At 38.9% G+C, this 25997-nt stretch overlaps 1 long non-coding RNA gene across 1 annotated transcript in view; it reads left to right on the top strand.

Moving 5' to 3' along the window:
- LOC129205212 (uncharacterized) overlaps positions 1 to 6628 on the top strand; it is a 37091-nt gene extending 30463 nt beyond the window's left edge. The window contains exon 3 of the long non-coding RNA XR_008576653.1: positions 6522 to 6628. This is a non-coding gene — a long non-coding RNA (uncharacterized LOC129205212). The remainder of the gene's footprint in view (positions 1 to 6521) is intronic.
- Positions 6629 to 25997: the final 19369 nt, after the last annotated feature.

Here is a 25997-nt window from a genome sequence, read left to right as displayed (position 1 = left end):
ATGACTTTGACTTTCTTATTGCAAGTATTCAAATGGCTTTCCAAGGAAGTTCCTGAATACGCTTCTGAGTGCAGTAATAAACAGTAGTAAAGGAAGAATTGGCTCAAAACACAGGCTGAGTGAACACAGGTCTGTGCAAGTATTAGCACCTTCCTTTGGGGGCAGCAGTACAGTCCCTGTGGTGCAATACCTTGTTTTACTGTACTTTGACTTCTTTTGTTGCTGCCACTGTTTTGCAATTTCTGTGTTCTCCAAAGGAAGGGGAGTGAAAACTCCTAAGATGATTGTTTTAACTTTTCTTGGCCTGCATACGAATTGCTCAAACAAAAAAGGTTTTGGGGAAAAAAACTACATCACTTGAATCTTTTTTTAATGACATCATAATCAGTGTAAATACCAGGGGAAAAAATCTCTTTCATGGAGAGGTTCTAGGTTGGGCAGTTACAAAGGAGTGAGCTTTCCAGAACATCAGTGTTTCTCTGAATAAAGCTATATTTTTGTTTCTGAAGATAATTTTAGTGATTAAAATGTAATTAGTGACTAAATAGGTAAGAGTGAAACAGAAATCTCAGTGGCATGAGAGGTTTCTGACTCATGGAAGGGTGTTAATTCCATTTGAGAGTTTGGGGGGATGGGAGGAAAGCAATGGTAATTATCTAATTATTAGGCATCAGGGTCTGCTTTCCATAACTGCTTTTCAACTGATATGTTGCAGTTATTGGAGGTAGGGTTGCACACTGCAAAAACATGAGGGTAAACTTGCAAGTAGGGCAAGGCACAATTAAAAATGAAAATTGAGACCTGTAACATTAATTAGAAAATCATTAACTACCACTTATGATAATATGCCTTCATGTCTCTCCTTCCTCCTCCTGGCCCTCCCTCTCTCAAAAAAATAAAAATTCTAATTTATCACTTCATGAAGGAAAGTGCAATTATATTATGCTTCCATGCAATTTCATAATGACTTGGGGATTGAAACTCCTGTTTCATTTAATCCTTAAGAAGTCCAAAATGTTCATGTGGCTGAGGGGAGTAAGAAAGCAAGGTGGTGAGGAGTGGATAGAAGGAAATGTTTCAGGAGAGGTTTTAGATAAAGAAGCAAACACCATGAGTCTCTGTCAATATAAAGATTAGATTGGGATTAGATTGTTTTTTTCAGTAAGCGTGATTTAAATGCAGTTAATTTAATTTGAGAAAGGCTGAAAGACAGGCCTCAGAATATACAGTTGGTTGTCTTGAATTCAGTGAAAATGCATTCTACAGAAGGTACATGGAAATTTGGGTGTTTGCAAGAAATTTTTAATGGGAAATACAAGAGGGGAGATTTATTATCAGGAACTACAAATCAAAGTAATTTGATTCATCCACAGCTGGCATGCACACTACCTATTATTTCTGATAATATGTTCTTTCATTTCATGGACAATGTGAATATTTAGTAACAAAGAAAGCTTTCAGGATTTCAAGACGCTTCATTAACAGCAGTGAAGGTAGAACTGAGTAAAAAATCACCTCATTTGTTGTTTTTCATTTGGTTGGCAAAAAGGCAAACAAACCACTATTCCTGCTTAGAATAACAACAAACTTTTCTCATTCTCAGAATTGTTGATAATTAAGAAAATAAATGTTCTGAGGTTGATTGTGATTTTGTGTGTGTTGCCGTGATTGGGGTTTTAAAATATTTTGACTTCTAAAGTGTGGGTTTTGGTGGTGTGGGGTTTTTTGGGGTTTTTTGTTGTTTTTTTTTCAAATGGGAAGGAGTTGCACATCTCCTTTTGTGTGGGAACTTTCTGCTTAGAATTGTGGTGTCTGGTGGGGTGTTTTTTGATTGTTCTTTATTTTTTGTGAGAATCATGGTGAGATTTGAAAATCTTCTCTATCTCTAGGTGAATAATTATCAGGTACAGGATATTTCTCCCCATCCTCCCCCTTCCCCCTGTCATGACCAGTTGCCACCAACAAAAGTAGATTTAGGGAATATATAGTTTGCCTGAGGCAGTTATATGGCATTTTGGCACTCCATAAAGGATTTCGATCCCCTCTAAGAGGCCTGTGTTAGAGCTCGTAGGGAACACTAAGGTGATGACATGATCTTCATGTGGCTGAAGAGAATGTAAAGATGATGACTTTCTACTCTTTTCTCATGGATGCTTCTGCTGATCCAATCTAAGCTGGCTTTGGCACCTTGCTATTCTGTCTGACATAATCAGAGATTTCCTCTAATGTGTGTGAGTAATTACCTTTATTCTGGGCCGTGAGAATGGCTGATGAATTATTCTGCTCCCCGAGATGCTCCTTCATCTTGCTGAGCAAACGCAGTGACCAGAGATCCAGCTTTGGCAATGTGCCAGCAGAAGATCTCCAACCATAAGAAAATTTACCTGAGTTGGCAAAACTGGCTTTGTGCTAGTGTCAAGCACCATGCTTCAGTCATGTGAAGCTGCTCAGATGCTACAGGAAAGGTCAGATGAGCACCTGATCTGGTCTGTGTATGTCAGGTATATTCTGTCAATTAGCCTTGGTAGACTTCAGTCCCTCTTCACACTGCCTCACCCCTGAATCTGCTGTGGATGTATTTGGGAACTAGGAGGCTGTCTACTTGGCAGAAAGGAGTTGGTGCAAGACTAAAATCAGTTAGAGGACTCCAGCCCTTAGTGCTGTTATGTAAAACTAACTCAATGTCTGTTGTAGTGTGGGCTCACTGAAAAGATGGCTATTAACGCTCCAAGACTGTAGTACCATGTCTATTGAGAGCTGCTCTTTTCATATGTAATTGCACTACGTAGCACAGATGTTAGGAGTCTTCTGTGTAATCAGATGATCTGATGAACATCTTAATCTTCCTTAAGGTACTTCAAAGTTGTAACTTACATGGCAATATGCGTTGCTACATGATGGGACCTAAGGTGCTGCAGTTCATCTTTATATTCATAATTCAGACTGCATGATGTGTTGCTTGGGTAAATGTAAACTTGAAAACGGGCACACTAGGTCCCCAGAAGATGCATCAAGGCAGTAAGTGCCACAGCCTTGGTGGTGTGCAGAGGGGTTGCATTCATCTCATCCTAGTTTGCTAAAGAAGAAAGTCTGATTTGTGTTTGGGGGGGATTAGGGTTTGGTAATGCCTATTCATGTCTATCAAGACTGGGGATGCCAGATGTTTTAGATGGATTAGGAAATTCTACCTTTGATACAGAAAAATCTTACTGTTGGAGCTTGTAACAGTTGTCTTTGGTAGCTGGTAGTTTGTAGTATTTCATTTAGATGGCAAATGTAGCCATTAATTGTCATTTCTATTAACACGTGATTTGTACAGACATAAGTCATTGTAATAATTCAAAGCTCTAATCATCATGATAATGGGGCCTAATTGCTAAGCTTCTTAAAAACTTTAAGACAAAATCTATGCTAATACCATCTGAAAGCTGGCAGCAGTTTATTATTTCCATTTTGATCGAACTCCTATTGGGGGGGAAGGTGTTCTAATTATGTGCTTGAAAAATGACCTTGGGACTGTAGATTCAGGCAGACAATAAGGACATTATCTTTTTTTTTTCTTTCCTCCTTCAGTAAGTAAAGAACAGTGAATTCTCACATACAATCTAATAGGTGAACACGCTCTTATTAAAAATAGATAATCAAGCTCTTGGAAAGGTTTAATTAAATTGTTTGTCTTTTTTCTTAAGGCTACTAAAATAAAAAGGGGGAAAACCCAACCTGCAAATAGTCTAAATTTTAATGATCTGCCTTCAGTGCTGATCTCAGTTCTTGGGATGCTCTGAAGATGTGTATCCTGTACATCTACTTCTGCGCAAGAGGTGTTTGTTAACTAGAGAAGGTCAACAATTGCATTTCCTTGCAGTGCAAAAGCTCAAATGTAAGAGTGACTTCACACGAGCACATCATCAGTCTCCAAGTATTCACCTGGAAAATGGGAGCACTCTGCTGTATAAAGGCCTTTTCTTAGCAGACTTTCATTTTGACAGAAAGATTGCTTTCTATGCATACATTAGAACAGAAAAATCACACAGCAATGCTTTGTCCAGTCCACAAGGTAATCTGTCTTACTATGAGACAGTAAATCTGGTTGAGCTGAAGAAACAGTGCTTTTAACACCTCTTTTGTGTTAGCTAGACAGTACTCTAAAATTGCTTCTGGTTTTCTTGCAAATACCACTTAACACTGTTTTTTCTGACTAGCACCAGGATCTTTGCTGTACTTGTTATGTATGATGCTGTGAGCTGGTGGCTGTCATTCAGTGAATCACTTATGCCCTGAATAGTATATGCATTTCTAGATAATTCATGCCCATCACAGATTTCATTTTTTTTTCCTTTATTTTTGTCTCTCTGCTCCCCCCCCCCCACTACTGGAGGTCTTCTCAGAGGGCATGTGCTACCTCTGGAAAAAACGGTCCTTCCCTACATTTGTCAGCTCTGCGTTATGGTCTGATCTGTACCATTTGTTCTCTTTCATGTAGCTTTTCAGAGTGTGTTCAGCTATCCCTCAGTTTTATTTTCAGCTTGCTTTTTGCTGCGGCCTGAAGAGTGTAACCAAGTAAATATTTCCCTACCTCATAAAAATGATCTTTTAATTAGTATTGGAATCTCTAGTAAACAGTTCGCTTCAACTCTGATGCTAGGAAAGCTGTCCTGATATATACAGTTGCTTGTTTTCTGCAAGGTTTCATATATACTATTAAGAATTTATCTCAAGCTTTTTACAGGTATTGCCAGTAACATTGATCCAAATTACTTTCTTGTGTGTTTTATGGAAATACATTAAAAAAATAGAGGCAATCTTCTGCAGCAGGTTGTAGCCAATATGCTGGGCTTAATAAGCAAAGTTATGTTTGTCTGGGGGACTTTTTCACAAAACATAATTGAGGATGACAGCTTGGTTATGAGAAGCTTGATGTATACATCAGTTTAAAAGCTTGTCACCTACTTGATGCATTAATTCAAGTCCTTTGTGCAAGCCAAAGTTCCTATTCTAGGCAAAGCATATGGTCTGTCACTTAGCACATGACATGTTTTTAGATCACTGTGTCTGCAAGCGTACCGTCCCTGAATGTGAATGCACGGGCTTGCCCTGTAAAAGCTAGCACCAATTTATTATCCGTTCAAATAGTTCTACTGTATTGTTGGGACTATTTATAGCTTAAATATGAGGAAAGATGTTCAGGGTTTAGCCCACAGCTCTCCTTTACTATCCTTTGAATTTTCCCTGTGAGAAATGACTTCTATTCATCCACCAGCTGAAATAATATTCATAGGAGCATAAACATATACACTCGTATTTCTCTATAATAGTCATGTTGACAAGTCTCATAAGTTCATAGACAATTCACTTTGCTTACTTGGTACTGAACTTGATTTTATAAAGATTGCTTAATTCATCAGGGTTAACTAGACTTTAGCCAGATAAAGATGAACTGAAATAAAAACCAAACTGAAATCAAGCTTTAGGGAAAGAGCTGTTCGTTTACACTTTTGATCAGCAACTGAGAGTAGCTGCAGAGAAGTAGAAGTTGTGATCAGGGTCATACATGTAGGACTGATTTACTCTTCAGTGCATCAGAATAAGGTTCAAAGTCCACTCATAAATTATGCAAAAAATTAGTAATTGCAGCATACTTGTACTCTGAAATTTCATGCAGAAGCCAAAGCATATGCACATTAGATTAAGTGCCTTTGTACAGAATTAGGTAGATTGTAGACTTAATGGAAAATATTAAAATCTCCATTCTAAACTCGACATCAAGTAGCATGCAACTCCATGAATGAACCAGACTATTTACAAATGTACTGAACTTGCAACCAAAATTCCCATCCCAACGGAAGTGCAGCAGTTGGAAAAAGGACATCTCTAAGTAAAATCCTGAGAGTGCAAAATACCATGGCTTTGAACGTTCATTTACATTCTGGATTGCTACTTAGTGCCATTAACCTTATTCCATTTCCTTTCTGTCTGCAGCTATTGATATGAACGTGCTTTCTTTGTTTTCATACACTGATTAGCAAATGTCAGCAACAGAATGTGAATATCTGCATTCATACATGTCCTGGAGCATTTGCTATTCATGTTTTGCTATTAGTTATTCAATTTATTTTTTTCAGTGGTTGTCACCATTCAGTTCGGAAGCAGAAAAGGTACTTTATGACTTGGGTGAAAAATTGCCCACAAGCCTGCTGAATGCTAAATCTTGGTATGCAAAGTTGTGAAAAACACATAGGATATGTTTTATCCAGTCCTGGGAACAAGTGTGTTCCTAGACTGCTTGAAGGGGCAAGCTGTGGGCAGCACTGATGGAGCTTTTCCACAGAACTGTGCCTCATTTCTATTTTTCTGGCTACTTTTGTGCCTCAAAGAAAACAGTCAAGCATGAAGTAAAGAAGAATTCAGTGTGGTGAGTGGTATTCACACCAGTGGCTGATAAATATCATACTGGTATCTGAATTTAGTTATCAGTACTGGTAAAGCTTCTGTATTCTTCCCTCTGCTTTTGTTCCTCAAAGCATGAAAGGAGAAGAAGCATCCCTCCGAGTCCGTGCAGGCACAAAAACCTCACCTGGGCATAGAACATGTGAAAATTGAGAAATACAGGACCGTAACAACGTGATGAAAGGTAAAGTGTGTCTAGTTGCTTTGGTATCTCTGAAAGAAGCCTTTGAAAGGTGGTGCAGAGCTGTGGCAGCGGTATTTAAAAATGGACTTGTAGGAAAATGCAGAATCATCCCTGAAAAGGTGTGCCAAGGCCAGGATTGAGGCACAAAATAAAAGTATTAGTTGTTTTTGCATGTGTGTTTACAGAGAGATTTGTGCATGGATTTCCTGAGTCTTGAAATACAGAGTTCTGCAGGCTGAGGGAGGTGAGCAGGGTAGGTAACTGGCGGCGACGTGGACGTCTCTGGTGAATGCATCTAATGTCTTCTGTTTCCTGGTAACAAAATCAGCAGCCTTGCTAGCTACGTTATTTACAGTGAGCAGTTCAACATATGTTCTGATTAATGTTCATTTTGTTTGAGGTTTTCTCTTATCTCTTTTTTAAACAACGTGCCAAATAAACCTCAGGTTAGTAGGTGTTAGTTTTGCAGGCTGTTGCACTGGGGAGAAATTCTGGAAGCTGTGGGAGATGACCATGTTGGTGACTTCAGAAGAAGAGGCAGTGAATGCAGGAATGAGGTAGTGAACTGAGCAATCAAAGGAAAACTAAATGATTCTCTTCTAGCTCTTAAAATAAAAAGGACCCTGCCTGGCTATGACTCAAACTGGCTTTTTAAGTCACTGAGTTATTGTTGACATTAGCAGGAACAGACTTAGTTCAGCACAATGCACTGCAGAAAACTGTTTTCCTGTCTCACTGTTTCTGCACTCGCATGGGACAGTTAGAACGTGACTTGTACTGTCAACAACTCTGCTCAGCTGAAGTGTAAAAAAAAAAAATATATATATATATTTCCAGTATTTAAAAATACATTTTAATCACTGATTCCTGTCAGTGTTCATTTCATTATCACCTGAGCTAGACATACTTATGAAGGCTACACTTACTACTTTATCTCAGGCAACAAATTCTTGCTCAAGGAGCAACTAAATGTAGGAGATGCTCATTGTGTGTCCTAATTTACAGTGACCGTTAATGTATTTAAGAGTGCAATGCATATGCTCTGGGGATGGGATTTGAGAATTTGAACCAGTTTCCCATGTTGCGTATCTTCATTGTTATAGACCATTTACTGCATGTGAATTGTGTTCTGTAGTAGTTGGAGACTGTTCTTTTGGGTTTGAACAGTGAATGGCAGCTATCACAAGCTCCCCAGCTACCTCTCTGAGGAGCTGAACGGGTACTTGAGCGGTGCGATGCTTCTTCCCAGACAAGGTTTTCCTTGTGAGCGTGTGTGCTATAATAAGATAAATGTAATTTGGAGTGAGAAAGAGGCAACCTTGTAGAAAAAGAGCCCAAGATTAGCTTTGTTTTCCCCTCAGTTAATTATATTCATAGTAAACATTATCTAGTATTGCTCATGAACGTGTTTTTTTTGAGCAGGGAGAGGGGAAAGCTTTTAAAATCTTTGGTGACAAATATATCTAGACATATTATTATCAGCTTAGAATAAATAATAAAAAATACTGTAGGAGAAATTCTGATCTGCCTTTGCAGTGGTGCAGTTCCACTGATTACAACAGGGTTTTGTGAGAGCGAAATCAATGTAAAATTAAAGCCCTTATGTTTATAAAGTACTCTTTGATCAAGGGCCTCTGCATTGAATAAGTCTTACAATATCTGGAAAATAAAATAAAAATTTCCTATTGAAAAGGTTATATAGAGCTGTTAACAATAATTTGCTCAAGGCTGCAGATCAGAGGAATCAAGAAACAATATTCAGTTCACTTTTTTGAAGTGCTCTGACTGAAATTGTCTCTAACATGCTTGACCAATACTGCTAGAGTACGGTAAAAATATGTGTGAGAAGAAAACCATTGTGAGAAAATCAGTGAGCCACTTTCATTATTGTATTTTGGTACAATAGTGCTAATATAGTGTAACCATTACTTTCAGGACGCTGTATCGTATTTACACCGTAGTAAAGAAAAATAGAAATTCAACACTCTGGCAAAGACTGAGTAAACAATAAACTGCTGTTCATCGCATCTTTTAAAACCAAAAAAACCCCATCCCCCAGCGGTGGCAGTTGCATCTTTGTGTGTATGGATATGTATATGTACTATTGATTGTACATCAGTACAGCTGCTGAACAGCTACGGTTTCCATCCTGCAGAATGGGTTTGACAATATTTTAAGACTTGCTTTTAACCTAGATAGGATAAAAAACTTTCCACAGAATAGAAAACATGTTGCTTCAAGCTAGCTTGATATAATTCCCTATCGTCCTCAGCTTTAGCAGGACCACTTGGTAGTTTTAATGCATCAGATGCTGCATTGCCATTCACTTTTATGGACTGAGATCTTCAGGCTAGTGTTATCTCCCATGGTTTGCTGTCGCTCCCATCGTATGACTTGGTGGTTCAGTCAGGTGCCAGACAGGGAATATATCCGTGCTAGTGGGGACCGTCTACAAAGCAGAATGAGATAAGGGTTACTTCAGGATTTCTAGCAGAGGTAGATTGATCTTGAGTAACTGGAAGATTGAATTTCATCTGGCATTTTATCTAGATGATGCACCCTGGGGACAAAAATATCTTAAATAAAATGACGAGCTTTGAACAGACTCATACTGCTCAAGAACAAGATACTGGTGTTGTCCTAAATGACAGGATTGACTCACTATCTTGCTTTAGTCAAAAAAAGTGAATTGAGGTTTGGAATTACTAGAAAAGGAATGGAGGACAAAACAGAGATCTTTACTAGGCCACTGTATAAATCCATGTTTCAGCTGCATCTTGAATACTGCCTGGAGTTCTGACTCTTCCATCTCAAACTGGACATTAGAGAATCATAAAAGGGTTAAAAAGAGTGTAAAAATGATCAGAAGAATGAAAAAAAGGCTTCCATAAGAAGAAAAATAAGATGGGAAGAGGGTATAGAGGCAAGTGTGATGCAATGAAAGCTTCAAGGAGTTATGAGGGGATCAAAGGGGGTAAATATCAAATAACTGTTTGGTTGTCCATACAAGAAACAATGGGCATCATTTAATGGATGGTTGGTTCTTCACACAACGTGTAATTGGATTGTGGAACTCCTTGCCACAGGATTTTTGGGTGATAAAAAGCTAAACAAACAAAACCCCAAAAGCAAACAAACAAAAATCCTACTGGACAGGTCAATGGAAAAAAAAAAATCCCTTGAGGGATTTTAAATAAGCTATCACTGCTGGACCCTGAAGACTATTTTGGGATGAGTTACTACATTTGCCCCGTCCTCATACAGTTCTCTTTGCATTCACTGTTGGTCATTCTGAGATAAATGCATATTTGCTCTGAGTATAACTATGCTTCTCATTAAGTATAACTATGCTTATTGCAGTCGTCTGAAACAAAATAGTTTTGTGGATGGACAAATTAAAATATTTCAATTGTGCACTGTTATGGAAAAATCCATGTTTTTAAATGGATAACTAAACTCAGAATGCTCTATATACAGCTTCACTTATGCATTGATCTCGGCCATATTAACATCTGTGTTCTGTAATCCTGGGATATATTGATGGGAGCAGGAGTGGAAGTGACTGATATTCCTTTGACCTATTGTCTCAAAGACAGATGCCATAAAAATGCAGGAGTGAGAAGGTAAGCAGCAGCATTTTCCCATATGTTGGTGCATGAGACTTTATGCTTTGTTTTGTTCTGAACACAAGGCTTACGGGGGCTTGTACAAGGACTTCGTCAACAAAGGCAATCTCTGGTCCTCATTCCAGAGAGAGGCAGTGATTTCTTTCTGTTCTAGGTAACAGACCTCTAGCTGCAGAGTGGCACGACTCTGCTTACGGGGTAAAGACTTGCCCACATTGTAGAGGACCCAAATAGTTATAGCATTTCTATCAAAGGATGCTTATCTCAACTTTACCTGGTGCTCCAGGGGGGAGAGGACAGGAGTGCCATTGTTCTCAGGCACACAAGCCAAGCAGGAATACCTTTGAAGATACTTTTTAAGAAAACAGCGTTAATATAAAATGGAGATGGTCTAGTGGAGGGTGTCCCTGGTTGGAACTAGATGATCTTTAAGGTCCCTTCCAACCCAAACCATTCTGTGATTCTATGAAAATGGATTTCTCTGAGGGTTAGGACTGATTTATTTTATACAGGAAGGATAGATATGTGAATGTTCATCTGAATAAATGACTAGATTATCTTTCTGTGTGTTCCCAGAGTGTGTATACTCTCTAGAAATTCTCTGCTAAATAAATTAAGCAGCAGCAATGTTTCAATGTGGAAAAAGGGAAATTAAACTGGCTATTGAACTTTTGCCACAGAAGGGAAATTACTTCTCCATAAACTAAACACATGTTTAAATAGAGCTACAGAAAAGGAAAGGGAACTTTTTCTTCCTCCAAAAAGTCTTTGACATTATACTACTTCCATTCTTATTTTTTGGATAAAACAGCTCTATTTGCAAATGTGTTCACACCAAGTGATACTAACACTTTTTTCCTGAGTAGTAACTTGACTGAAAATGAATTTCCAGAAGAATTGCAATTAATTCTCAATTCATTCTGGGTCAATTTGGCAACTAAATTCTTGTTAAATAATATTTTTTTATTTTTTTAAAAAAACCAAAACATAGTGTTTTGTCATTTAAAAACTTCCTTCCTTGTAGGTTTGAAACAAGGCTTGTGATGAAAAATCTCATTTACATCATCTTAAAGTTTTAATTTTATCTTGGACATTTTTTAGTTTATGTCAGAAACAAAGATATCTGCTGAGCCAAAGTGAATGTATGTGTGTAGTTTGGAGTTATACTTCAGCAGACCAAACTGTATTTATTGATTCTGTTGCTAAACAGAGAAAAAAAATCTCTTTTTCCTAGTTCTAATGTTACCGTTGCCACAAAATACTTGTGTTATTAGAACCACCAAACTAACACAAATGTTGCATGTTTTATCAAAATTTTTTATTAGCCAAGAGTTATATCCTAAAACATTGTGAATAATTTCAAGTATTGTTTGTTTCTTGGAAAATCCTAAGACTGCACAAGGCATTTGAGATCAGGAAAATGTTAAATCAACACAGTTCTTAAACGATGTAGTTGGTTCAACAGCATTACAGTGGTCTGGCACATCAATTGATGACAGTTGTGTCAAGAGAATAGGCAAATCAAGGGCAGGAATTAATTTCAGGAAAATAAATATATCTTAAATTGTGAGGGGAAAAAAGGAAATTACCATCCTTATCTGTCAACTAGCAATGTTTTCTAGTTCTGTTGCTCTGAGTCCTTGAAAAAATAAGTGCGTGACGGTAAATGTATAAAATGGGTGTGCTACATCTGTCTGTGCTTATAGTTCTCTGTCAAATTTTAGTGGTGGTTTTGTTTTATTTAGTATACAATTTTCTAGAATTCTGTGTGGTGGTGAAGGTATGTGATACTGAATTGCTTTTAATGCAAAGCTACATTTTTGTTAGACAATACTGCATATGATATTGTTATCAACTGTGTATTACAAACATCCATATGCATTGCAGAGATGTTCAGAGATGTTTTTGGTGGTTTTTTGTTAATGATTGAAACATGTCAACATGACCTTAGTTTGCAATTTGCACAGTTTAACAAGAGTTAAATCCTTACATGGACTATTTGAGCACTCTGTGTTGTAAACACAGCAATCTTATCTTTTGGCACTCTAGGTAGAAAACAGTTGCACTTTTGTAGCTTTTGGTTTAACACAGATTGCATTTTGGACAGCATGTGGTGTGTATACTGTCAAACATTCTGATCGTGGTGATATCTTGCTGACCTCTTGATTATGTCCTCTTATTTGTTCAACTTCAATTATCACATTATTAACATCAAAGGAGTGGCAAATACGTAGAGATATCCTGCTGTGCATGGTATCCAGATATGTAAATTCATAATTTTCAGTAAGAAAGATAGTATTTAGAAAACATTTTTATGGAAAGAAAAAAAAGCACCCTTTTAAAGGTCTTTGGATGAAAGCATGGTAAAGTTCCGATCAAGATAAATGCAAGGATAAATAAGGATATGGCAGGTGGCCAAGTGAAAGTAAGTTTATGGGTATATACCATAATTCAAATAAAGGGTGGTTCTTTGGTTGTGGAAGTCGATTTGATTTTATTTCTACAGGGAAGTTCAGAAACTAGTCTTGTAGCCATCATGTGTTTCTCAATCAGTCTTCCAAGAACATGCAGGAAATCTTTAACCTGACTGTGAAAAAGATGACAGTTCTGCCTCTTCTATGACATTGGTGGGTGATTTATATATACAGCAGAACTGACAATGACATATAAATTTACAGCACAAAACATTTACACCTGAGCTTTATCCTAAGTTTAACAATAGTATTGAAGCCTCACTTTTTAATGATGACAACCTGGACAAGTATAAAAAGATACAGCTAGAAAGTATTTCTAATCTGATGCTCCATCAAACACCACTGCATGAAAAAAGAAAAGAGGGGGAGGGAAGAGAGAGAGGCCTCAGCCATTCTCATTGCATCTCTCATTTCTCTTTGACCCAGCAGCTACTACTGTAAATTGTGGTATAGACCTAAGAAGCAGGTAATTTTTCTCGTCGTAATAAAACTCTGGAGAAAAAGGTCTGTTTATAAAAGCCAGTCATCACTAACCTGTGCATAAAACCAACTGTGAAGATAGCAAAAAGCATCTGAGAAGTATGCACAGAATAAGCTTGTTTTCATTAAAATGGTGATTTCATTACCACCAGTAATACTCACTAAGAACTTCTGACACTGATGTGCAGTGTTGACTCAGGATGAGGTATGTTGACGTAATGAAAAAGTTTTGTCAGAGTGTGAACTTGTTGCCCTGGACTGCTCCCACAGATCTGGCTTCCAAAGTTGGAGATGGGTAAATGAAAGATTAAGCATGATATTGATTTTGTTACTGATAATGCGGTTCAAAAGCACTGTGAAACTGAAACAAAGAGTTGGTGCCAAATTCAGCCTGGAATTAACTGATGAAAATGACTAATTTTTACCCAAACTCCATGCCAAGTTCTAAAGAAGGAAGAGTGGTTCTTTGCTGTGTCAAAGCTGTTAGAAAATAGATGGGAGAAGGACAGATTTTTAAGCTATATAGAAGTCGAATGGAAAAAATAGAAGTGGACACAATAGTGATGCTCCTCTTCATGTTGTTTAAGGGTGACTTTTAAAAATCCTTTTGGAACAGTATTACATTGTGGGCCGGTATTCAATTTGCAGCCCACTCTAAATACCACATTCTTTTTTTGGGTGGTACAGCTGACTAAGTTGTTATTCCTCACTTTGTTATTTTTATTCAATTTTCTCCCCATCCTCTTGTGTGGCATGAATTTTTTTTTTTAATTATTTTATTGCTGTCAGGCTATTTCTCTATCAAGATCACTTAGAATTCTGAACCAGTGGTCCAAGTGCTTGCAAAGATCTTGGTGACCTGCACAGAGTGTCTTTATTTTGCCATCAAGGTTATTAATGGAAATTTTGAATAGGAGCAAGCCTAGAACACATTCCTAGGTTGAAATAACTCCTCAATTTGACATAAAATTGTTGATACTCAGACTTGCACTGGTGGCTGTGCAGACAACTCTTAACGTCGTCACACAGCTGTGTTCTGTGGGGTCCTGGGGAGGGACAGCATCTATTGCTTCCAAAGAATTTGCAACAGGCAACATAAATCAGTAATTTTATGTAAAGTTTTACAGGGTGCTCATACATCTTCTGCAAAATACTTATTGATCCATAAGTGAGGAAAGCTTGAAAAATCATTGGCTATTTTGGTTTTACCTAGTTTGGTTATGTAATGTGATTTCTGCTGTCTTTAAAAAATGCATTAAAGTCAAGAAATAGTGCAGCTCTTTCTTTTCCCATTTTCTGTAGCCCTGTCAGAGAATGAATTTGAGCTGGATTGATAAAGATTGTTCTTGACAAATCTATCTCTATTTAATGTTGTATGATGTTTTAGATGCTTAACATACCGCTTCCTTACTAATTTCTTTGAGTATCTTTGTAGCTTCAGTCTTCTAGTCTCTTAATTCCCAAGGTTCCATCTAAAACTACATATTACATTTGCTCTTCATAGGCATGATGACTTTAACTGGCAAGTAAATATAGCTGTAACTATCTAATTTTCATACGTGTTTACAAGGAAATAACATAAATATGAAAAAGTAAACCAAAGAAGGAAAAAATAATAAAAAAATCAGTCAAAAAACAGTGTTCCTCTAAGTTAACTGACTCTTGATGTAGTATAACTAGGCTCAAAACAGCTCTGACATACTTCAAATGTTAACTAGTTAGTCTTGCTTTTTTGTTTCCCTTTCCTCGAAAAGGGGAATATAATATCAACTTTTTTTTAATTCTCTTCCTCATTTTCCTATTTTGAATCTGTATGTCGAAAGAAAGAACAACAACAATAACAGAGAGAAAACTAAATATTAGAGTGTGCTGAGGAAGTCTGTAGTGTTTCACATTAAGTTCTGTCCAGTAGACCATGGAGAATATAGATCTCAAAATTCCCAACTAGGGAGTCTGTGTTTCCACAACTTGTAGATGCTCTTTTGTATTTCTGTATTCTATTTCCACCTATTGCAGATGCTCTCCCACCTCTAGAGTAACGTCCAGCAAAAGTTTCTGATCTGTCTAATAAAAATTAAGTATAAAGACCTTGTTACCATATTTACACATTGATGTTAATAAACCTGTGTTCAGCTTGCACCAAGCCAGAAATCAAATCACAAGTGTTATTGTGATCTAACCAAATGTTACATCATGGACAAGTGGAAAAAAAGTAAATTGAGAAAGCTAAAACCATTTGAAAATTATTGTAATAAACAGCTGAAATATTTTTATGAACATAATTTTCATTTTAGTTTTGTAAGAGGCTATTACAGTCTGGAATAAAATGCTACTTCGGAAATTCCTGAGAAGAGCAGTTGTTAATGAAAGTGGTAAATGCTTTTCTCTGCCATCTTTCCAGCTATTGCTTTGAGGTCTGACATGGGTTTCTGAATAGTCACAAGCTTAGATATGTTGAAGTCCTATTTGATGTTTTTAATACTATATGGATATGTTTTTACTGTGCCCAGCTGGAGAGGTCTTATAGTGAAAGAACTTCTTCCTTCCCTTTTTAGTGAAAGGTGGTATACAGGTACCTCCCCCTCAGCAGCATTTCCAGTTCTGTCATGGCAGCTTGCAGCTGCTTTTTATTCGCAGCATGCTTCTGGTGTCATTACTTCTCAGTTTCTCTCTTCTGGTAACATCAGGGATCCTCCCGAGACGTGTCATCTCTATCACAGCAAGTCGATATTCATTTGCTTTCTTCAAGGTCCATAGCTCTGCCCCATACAACACCAGGGAGAGTCTCATTGTTGAAGCAGCTAAGCGGGAGTATAATACCCCAGTCAGTCGCTGGTGGGCTTGTGTTCCCAGAGTATGTAAGTCCTAAAGACAATAAATGGTAATTTACCCAACTGATTATCCACTGCTTTAAAACCCAATCAGCTGTTTACAATGAGCTCCTTTCAGTCATGCACTATGAATCTAATAAAAGCATACTGGAAAAGCAGCATCGCACTATGAGGGCTTGTCTCTCCATGTGAGTCCCTTTATGGCTCCCTCAGAAACAAGGATAAGCAAAGCAGTTTAAATAAGAGCAGGGAAATGGTAAATCCTGCCAACTATTTTTCTTTTCTTTTTAATCCACAAAGGTGAATAATGCAGAATAAAGTGCATTTCCTCCTAAACTTTTTTCACTTTATTCAGCGTGATTTATGTTAGTTTACCTGTTGGTCATTTTGAACTATGCTTACAAGAAGATTTTAATGTTGTTTATCCAGTTGCTTTTGTTGAGTTTGGTCCTTCCCTGGAACCTGTTCACAGCAGGATTTTCACTTCAGAGACAACTTGGTAGCAAAGAGTCTTTATAGAAAAGGAAAAGCACATAACCAAGGTTTACATGCTGTTCCCCCCCCCCCCCCCCCAGCAACTTCTTAAGACCTTAGGGAGCAGCGTTCAACGTTGCAGTGTTCAAGAAATGTTTCAGCAGCTAATGAGCAAAAGCTCACGAGGGCTCAGCTGCGTGAATTAATTCACCAGGTTGGCAGCTTCGATGAGGGGTCATTGATGGGGATTTTCTGTGTTCTTGAGGGGTATGGTTCATGGGCTACTGGCTGAAATTTGTATTCATTTTGACTAAAAACCCTAGGCTTTCAGTGGACTCTCTCACCTTGGTGAGTTTGATATGACTGCTGATAAAAGATAAGTGGCTTTCAAATTCTCCAGGATAGACCTGCTGGTCATTCATAGGTACAGTGCAACTGTTTCCCAGGGACTGTAGACAAAAGAGCTATTTTTGCTGAATAATAGTGTTGGAAAGTCTAAGTTTGAAGATATAGTTTTTATATGGAAACTGTAATGTAGGTGCTGACAGAAGGAGCAGATGTCTCTGGAGTTGTCCATACTTTTCACTAGCCCATTGTATATTCAAAGTGCTTGTGTAGTTCATCTTAAACCACACTAAGATGCACATATTAAGAAATAAAAGCTGTATGCAACAGATACATCTGGTTTCTATCCCTTTGTCATTGTAAACTTTCATTTATTTTAAGGTAATAATTTTATTTTTGTGTAATGTTGCATTTAAATTGGCAGAAGGATGTTAAAGACAGGACCTTTTCTTAATGATCAGGAGGTGTAGAGGTTTGTCATTAGCGGGGGATTTGTTGCACGGTCTTGGAACAACTCTCCAGAAGATGAGTTTCCTTTTGAATGTGCAGATACTCTCACAAAGTGGATGACTTCCCCCTAGACTCCATCCCAGAAAAGAGGGTGGCAGCTAGTCTGCAGCAGGAGACTTACAGCTTGGCTGAGAAATTGGTCTGGGAACTAAGATGTGTGACTTTTTTTTTTTTCTTTTTTTTTCTTTTTTTCTTATTTATTTTCCCCCAAGTGATTTTTACATTAGTGTGTGTACATTACATATAATGCATACATTGTGTGTGTATATGTATAAAAAATATATATATGTATATAATTCAACACAAAAAGCAGGTCAGATTATATTTGAAGGTTACTTTCCAAAAGGTATGCATAAATATGCTTGGTGTATACCTTTTATATGAAAACTAGCTATTTGTTTTCAGGTTTCCTTAAATCATAAATTCCTAAGGGCAAGCTGGAGTAGAAAGTATGCACTGGATTTGGTTGGTTTTAATTGTTTTGTGTTTTATTGAAATGGTGATGTAATCTTCTGGGCTAAATCAATATTAGGAAACATTTTCTTTTTCTTTCCTCTTTTACTTCCCTCCCCCTCCACCCCAAGAGAACACCGAGGAAAACTAATATTTTACTTTAGTCTGTAAGGTATGAAGATTATTAGCATTTTATGCCACTGAGGTCACATCAAGACTTCATTGGAAATGTAGAGGAAATTAACTTTACAATTTTATGGCAGGAAATCTAACATTCAACATAGCGGTGTGATTCATAAAACTCTCCCATTTGCGAAGTGGCCCCATCCTCATTTTCCAGATTCTCCTCTGTTGATACTTAGAGGCATGTACTGAGGTTTACTTAAGCTCATTGTGCCTCATGGAAGGACCTTATGTGTGTAAAGTATTAATGTACTCCTGTGCTGAGGTTATAATCCTGTTCTTAAGAGTAGTTGAGCCCTAGGGTGGGATTGAATACTGGTTCCTGAAGTAATTAGTAAAGGAGTATTTTGAAATCAGTGCTGGAGTACAGATTGGTTTGGGCCACCCAAGTGAATTTTAAGCTTTTGGTTCCAGCCAGTGAAAATCCTGTTTGGCCTTATTGGACTGATTTATTATTCCAAGCTCTGTATCCACCTATAAGTGGCTCTTGCAAATAAAGACAAGATTTAAATACTTAAGACTATTCCCTCTGGTTTCTGCTTAAGCAGAAAGAATGCAGTTTCTGGTTGACCTGCTGGGCTGCAAGACCCTGGTCTTGACAATATAAGGGAATCTGGTAGGGCGTCTGAAGGCCGCTGGCAACACTTGAGACTCTTCACTTCAAATGGGTGTTTTCATCATCAGCTTTAGAGAAAACCTTTCCTCCTTCAGATGCTGCCTTCAGAGGTTAAACCTGCAGACCTACATCCCAATCTGAGTGGAAAGATGGTTGTAATTCGATAACTGTCTGCCTGGCAAGAAGAATAAGGTCATTACCCATTACTGGCAGTGCTAAAAGAGCAGCTGGAATTTACACCTATTGTGAATTTTTGTTGATTGTTGAATGGCCGACTGGCGGGATATTTCATTCTAGGGTTCTCCCTAGGTGTTTTGCTGAGCAGTGGCATTGAATGTGTACTGGGTTTATAAGCCAGATAATACCATGTTAGTGTCTTCTGAAATGGGTATTTATTTTAAGACTTTTGATTATTTTCATAGTATCATAAACCAATAATCTTTGTGATACAAAACACTATTTTCAGTAAACTGCTGAAAGAATTGGTACTCTTTTCAAATTGATGCCTACTAGCAGCAATAACCTGAACAGACTCAATATCAGAGTTTTGGGATGTTTCTTGAACCTGGCTTGTTGGCAGGTTCTGGAAGGAAATGAAGCAATAAAATCTTACTGAATGTAAGCACTGAGGAGAAGGCCACACAGCCTTGAATTTTGGTTCTACCTGACTGCAAGGGAGGTTGTTCCAGAATAATTAATGTCCATCATGTTAGAGGTGGGAATCACGGTATCAGCAGACCACTTGAAACAATCTTGCTGCATGCCTAAAGGCCAATGTGTGTGAAATGCCTAACCTGCAGAAAACCTTCTCCAGTTCTGACTCTGATTGCTGAGGTAGGTGCTATTTTTCGAGAGACTGGTGGTCAGTGGTGCAAATATAACCTTTTGAATTTTCCTTTATTTCCCTCTCTCCTTTTTCTTTTAAGTTTCATGAACTTCTAGTCCTTTTCACAGTTAGTTTTAAGGTATGAAAGTGAGTATTAAGCCTGCAGGTGTTTAAGGTACCATAGACTTAAGAGTGTAAGAAACAGAAATTCCCTGGAATTAAGTCTTCGCAAGGTACGCTTTATATATTTGGAAATCTGGTTAAAAGGTACTCAGTGTAATTTCTGATTAAAAAAAAAAGGGTACCCTTCAGCTTGGTACAAAGGATCATGGTAGAAATAGAATGGGGAGAAGGTGACAAAGATGTGGATGAATTAAGAGTGGAAGTCAAAGCAGGGAGTGTTACAGATGAGGTTATGTTTTCCAAAAAAGGGATATTTTAATATTTAATGTTGGTCAAAATAGATTGTACTGATAAAACTCCCTAGTCACTAATCACATCTGAAGTGGCAAAAGGTTTTCAGTTTTTCAAATCTTCCTTCATTAGTAAAAGCACAGCTATATTGCTTTCTAGTTTATTTTCACTTTCTATTAGTACATATGGTGGAAATGGGACCTGATTTTTGATCGTACCACTAAGGAGACAAGGGTGGCTCACCCACCTTGGGGCAGCAGTCACCAGCTGGTCAGCTTCAGAAACCTAAGCGGTTTCCAGGCTGAACGGGTGTTACTTGTGGGGGCAGGTGGAGCAGGGGAATGTTTCCAAGGGTGCTCAGATTTCCTTAGTGCATTGCAGCTTCTGCTGACATCACTCACAATAAGGAGCAGCCCTGAGATGCTTGCTGTTGTCAGAAGTACTGTCTGCATAATCTACTTATGACTTGTGTGATTAAGGAACATATGTCTAATAAACATGGTTATAAACAAACATGTCATCAGTATTCCTTCCTCCCGAGCCTGCCTCAGAAGAGATCGTGATGTGTCAGGTTGGATATAACTAGTTGACTTCGGTGCAGAATGACAGAAGAGCAGATGTGCTTGTGCCCAGATTCAGCACACTCTTGGTTAAAAACACACACCTGCAACCTGGAAAGCCCAGGCAACAGTTCAAGGACCTGCATCATCCGTAAAGCCAGTAGGGATTATAGGCATCCATAACTGTGTTTAGTCAGAAGTAAACTAGTACATCAAAAGGAAAAAGAGAGGACATTTAGAAAGGAAAGTCTGAAAAGGATCTCATCCTTGTTGTAGGCTGTTTCTGTACTCCGAAAACTTTTCTCCTGGAGAGAACAACACAGTGCTGTGAAGTGCAATTGCCCACGGTGAGGCTGGCCTTCGAAGACAGTTGTACATACTCTGTCTGGCATAGAGGTAGATCCGAACAAGAGGGAGGGAGGGAGCAGCTCGTCAGGAAGAGGATGACACAGTATACTGCTGTATATCACTGCACTGTGCATCAGCCCGTGACAGTCACCAGAACTGCAGCTACAGGGATAACTCGTGTGTTGGTCCCCCCAGGACTCTGGCATTTCCCAGGGGGCATTTTTGCCACTGCAAGCAGCTGTTCGTAGGGCTGAGCCCCGTCCTCCTGAAGGGAGAAAGTTCAAGTCTCAGCCTCCAGTCTGACACCTGCAAATTATATTTTAAATGTTGTTTTCTGTAAACCAAAAGTTATGGTTTTTTATTAGAATACTCTTTTCTAAATAAGTTTTTAGAAGCAGACAGAAGTATTTATTGAGTAGTATGCACAAGAGACAGTACAATGTAAGGGCATATTCCAAACCCCACTGAAATCAATTATAAAACTCCCGTTGACTTCAGTAGGCCTTGGACCAGGTATTAATGGAAGGTTACATTAGGCAGAGCACCTGCTTAGACATAATAGTTAATGTCTAAGCAGGTGCTCTGCCTTCTTTCTAGCTGGTATTTAAGTTCTGGAGAGCATGTCTTTTGTTGACAAAAGCTTTGTTCTTTAAGAGGCTGGTTCATTTTAAAGTTTGGATGTTGCACTTGTCAAATATAGATAACAATGATTATTGCTGTTGAGATATATTATTATACTGTCCTACATAGAACTACATAATCAGCCCCTTTCTAAATTGGCATGTTTATTGGCAGTAATGATAATGGATTGGCACAGTGCAGAGATGCTATTGAGAAGAATATTGGGTACACTGGCTTAAAAATCTGGATCTGACAAATATTGGCAGGGGAGAAGAAGAGTACCCTGAATTGTAATGTTCACTTTTAGACCAAAGGGAGCAAAAGATTATTGCAACTCACCTGCTGCCATGTATGAAAGCGGATCTCTTGTGATTTCTTGTATGCTTCCTACAGTACTGCAAAGAACATATACATTGGACCAGAGTTATTTTCAGCTGCCCTGTTCCTAATTTAAGCTAACCTGATTGCCTCTGGTCCTTGACATGGGACAGCTGGAGCTTGCATCATACAGCCTCGAGCTTTCCTGAGCGAGGGGGACAGTATAACATGCTTCAGCGTACTGTAACAGCACTTGTTTGACTTTTTTTGTGCAGGTGCCCACCTGGAAGAGCTGTGCAGCTCAGCACATGGTGCAGTTCTGCTCCTTTGCCTACTGGCATGAAAAGGGCTGGTAAAAATCTGTATGGGTGTCCCTGTGCCCCCCACCCCCCGCCCTTTTCTGTTTGACTTACATTCTCTGGGGCTCTGCAGAGAGTGCACTACTGGAAGCACAGTGCTTCACCTTGTAGCCTCCAAGGCTAAACCAATAGTTTCGTACATTTTTTGAGTGCATTCCCAAATGTAAATATCAGGTGGTACCTCCTCTAGGCTCCACCCAGTTGTACAAAATACAGTACTTAGGAGCTGTGTAATGGACAGCTGCCAGAAAGTGGACACTGATACCTGTCTGAGGAGCTCTCTGCTGAAAACAGAGGGCTTTGTGCATTGCTGCTCGCTCCCCCCTCTGGTCCGTTACAATGCTTGCAGAATGCTGTGCTCACACAGACATAAGTACTTTAGGCTTAAAGAGGATTACTTTAAGATTAAATGCAATGACTCCTTCCTGCTACTTCCAAAACAGATCTGGGGGGAAAAAAAGTTGTTTAAAATGCTACCTTCCCCTCGCACGCTCACTGCTGAGGGCCTGCGACCTAATGGTTTGCCTTGGCAGGGTTTCCCCTCCCCTGCCGTTTCTCCCCCTGCAGCTGCTCATTTTGGAGCCTGCACGGCTGCACGCGTTGTTAAAAACCACAGCTGCTCTGCATCCATTGTAAGCTCCAGCTATTGATTTAGATCCTCCAATTTTTATGTGTTGAAAGAGAAAATGATTGTTTAAAAAGGCATTTGTGCAGTACCTGGAGTCAGCCAGGGCCTTGAGGCAGAACGGCCTCAGCTTCTCTCCATGGCAGATGTGCCAAAGTGCTCAAAGTGGCTCCCAGTCTCTGCTCCTTGTTTCATTATAACAAGCACAAACTAATAAGCTAGAACAAGAGAAATAGTTTTAGAGAGAATACATAAATCTGTCGGGTCAGGCAGATTTAAATAAAAAGGTCTGAAAATAAATCTTTCCCCATCTCCAATGGGTCCTTGAAGGGTTGGACCTTTCTTCTGACTTTGCTCTCGACTAGAGTTCCTGAGAAAAGCTGGTGTCTGGCTTTGTGGGTTGAAATACACACACCCTACCCCCCTTCCCCCCGGAGCTGCAGGCACCTCTCCTTATCGTCATCTCTTTTGGGCCTCCTGTGGCTACGTTCCTCTAAGCACATACCCTGGTCCTCTCGGAGATGTACAAATCCATATTTGCACTGCAAGCTCTGTGTTTGGCAGTGTCTCTTTCCTACCTGGCACGCGTTACAGTCACAAGCTTGCTGTGCTTGGATGTGCTCAGCTGCTGCAGGGGAACAGCCTGCTCCCCATCGCTGAAAGGATCTTGTCAGTCTCTGGGTGCAGCCTCGCCCTTTCTAGCAGAGTATGGTAGATGTAGCATTCATACAAGCAGCAGGGGAAGCACAATAAATTGTGTTACTGCCCATCACATCACCTTACATGGGCTCTTTAGCACTTGAACATTTCTTTAAAAACCTGGAGGAATTTTTTTAACGTTAATGTCACCTCTTGTGCATCATGCCTTTCAGCCTTCTTGTCAAGCAGTTAAACACTGCAGACTTCACAGAGCTTTTCAGAGGTTGCTATACTTTGTTGATATTCTGGTAGTAAGTGAGGAAGATATGGAATATAAAATCAAGAGGGCTCAGGATCTTTTTTGAGGAGTCCTGATTCTTGGGAACTGTTTTGGATGTGCCCCGCAGAAAAGCAGTATTCACCCAGGATGATTGGAGTGACATTTTCTGGGAGCTCTCCCAGGGTTTATTGTGGTTGCTTTATTTAATTTGCTCGTACCATTATAGCCCTGCACCCATGAAAGTCCCATCATGATTTGCCCGCTATCTTTAGAGGTACGGAGTAGGACATGAATGGCTGGCAGAGAGGAATGTTAACGTGCTGTCTCAACAGCTGCAACACTGGATTTTCTATGATAATCCAACACAGAAATATTTTTCCATGTAGGTAACTGGGAGGTCAAAGCAGTAATACAGTTCTCTCTCTGTGCTTTTTCCCCAACGCACACTCCTACCCCCAAGAGTTAGAAAGTTATGTTCTAGAAAGCATATCTGAGCAATCAGGGAATGAAGTAAGTGCACTCTAAATCATGGTGCTTGAGGTTTTTAAGTTAAAATCCAGGAATTTGGGGCTCGGGGCTGTGCTACAGATTTCCCATGTAATCTTAAGTGAGGTTATTTAACAAAACTCTCTTTTGCAAATGGAAAATGCTGTGCTCGCAGAGACAGCTGGGAGTAGTTTTTTCAGTTGAAATCTATCCGACTGTGCCATTAAAAATCAATTTCAGTTGAAATCTATCTGACTGATGAATAGAGGTGCAGCATTTTCAATATATTTGAAAATTCCAGTTGCATACAGTAAATACCAATGCTACAAAGAAATGGAAATATATGCTGTTATAATACCAGAAATGGTATTTTGAAATGAATATTGCCAAATCAACTTTACTGTGAGTTTTATTATAGTAGGTTAAATTATGAGTGTGGCAATAAACTGCAAAATAGATTTGATTTGTTTTAAATCTGCAAGCAGAATGAAAGAAGTGCCAATTTATAACAAAATAAGTGTTCAAGGTGTACCTTTTTTAATTAAGGAAACTATTTGCCACAATTATTTGTACTGTTTAGAGGTAGAATAAGAGGTCTCTATCTAAAGATACAGATAAGTCTGCATATACTGAGTTTAGTTCTAATGTGTATATTGCCTCCCACAGAAATGCAGGTAGAGTATTGCATTTACTCCAAGGATGGGGTGAGACACAGATCAGAAGCAGATTTCACCCCTGGATTAAGGTAGGGAGTGAGGAAAGGACCTGACATCTCCAACTACCCATTTCTCTGTGCTGAATGTAACTATTTTGTCCTTCAGGAGAGTTGCTAACTTGTCATGGGATGCATGTTGTGCATTAGCAGCCACATAATTTGGATGACCTAGATGTGCCCATGACGCAATTCATGTTGCATCCACGCTGGAATCCTGTTGTGCCTAATAGCTGGGAATTTATGGTGTGCAGGTTTAGCAGCTGAGGTTGTGTGTGCAGTATAGGATTCAGGGTGCGCCTTTGTACAAAGCGTGTTTCGTATGCATTGCTGAATGCACAGCTGACTCTTGCACTGTGGAAATTATGGTGCAGGCACATTTTGGGGAATTTATGGCATGACAAAGGAAACTTGTCTCATGTTTGGCAGTTTGGCACTTCAGTGTTAGTACTGAAGGGCCAGCTTTTTGGATTTGGGGTGGAACACGTGTTTTATAATTTATTGTGCTCTCAAGTTCTACATATGATCTGTCATATATTCTATGCCAGTGCACTCACTTGGCAGTCTCTGTTTTGAGCTGTAGCACAATATTAGTGAAATGTAGTCAAAGTCTCCTTAGGGAGGCTGTTTGTATATCACTGCATGTACAAACAACACTATTGGTAACTGTAAAAAGGAATTCAAGAAAGCTAAATGAGGTTGTATTTTAGAAGATGATATCTCGTGTGTAGTTAGAGCACTATATTCAGTTCCCTCCATGTTTACCCCATGGATTGCTCCTTACTTGGACAAAGGAAGACTCACTAATAGTTCCCTTCACCCCTAGCTTTCCCAATGAAGGAAATTCATTAGGAAAATCTGGTTCTTTGCAGAAGGGAAATTCTACTGTTATAAAGATTTATCCTAGCAATGTGAAAAAACATCATACATGAATTAAAGATGCATCCAGCTCTGAACAGGAGAACATTTACTGCTCAGAGATTTCCAGTATGGTTTCTTTAGATATGCATTCTCACTGAATGTAGCTTTCATGGGATTTATTTTATTTTTGTGTAGCCCGTTGTTTCACTGTAACCCTGCAGCTGAGGTGTTACAATGATTAAGGTTAGCTGCTTGACCCACAAGTGACTTCCGGAAAAGCCTGTAAATCTGTGACTGCCTGTTTCTGCAACTTGAAGACAAAGTG

The sequence above is a fragment of the Grus americana genome, chromosome 3, assembly GCF_028858705.1.
Source record: "Grus americana isolate bGruAme1 chromosome 3, bGruAme1.mat, whole genome shotgun sequence".
NCBI lineage: Eukaryota > Metazoa > Chordata > Aves > Gruiformes > Gruidae > Grus > Grus americana.
Note: the sequence above shows the minus strand (reverse complement) of the source record. Positions and strands in the feature narration are given on the sequence as shown.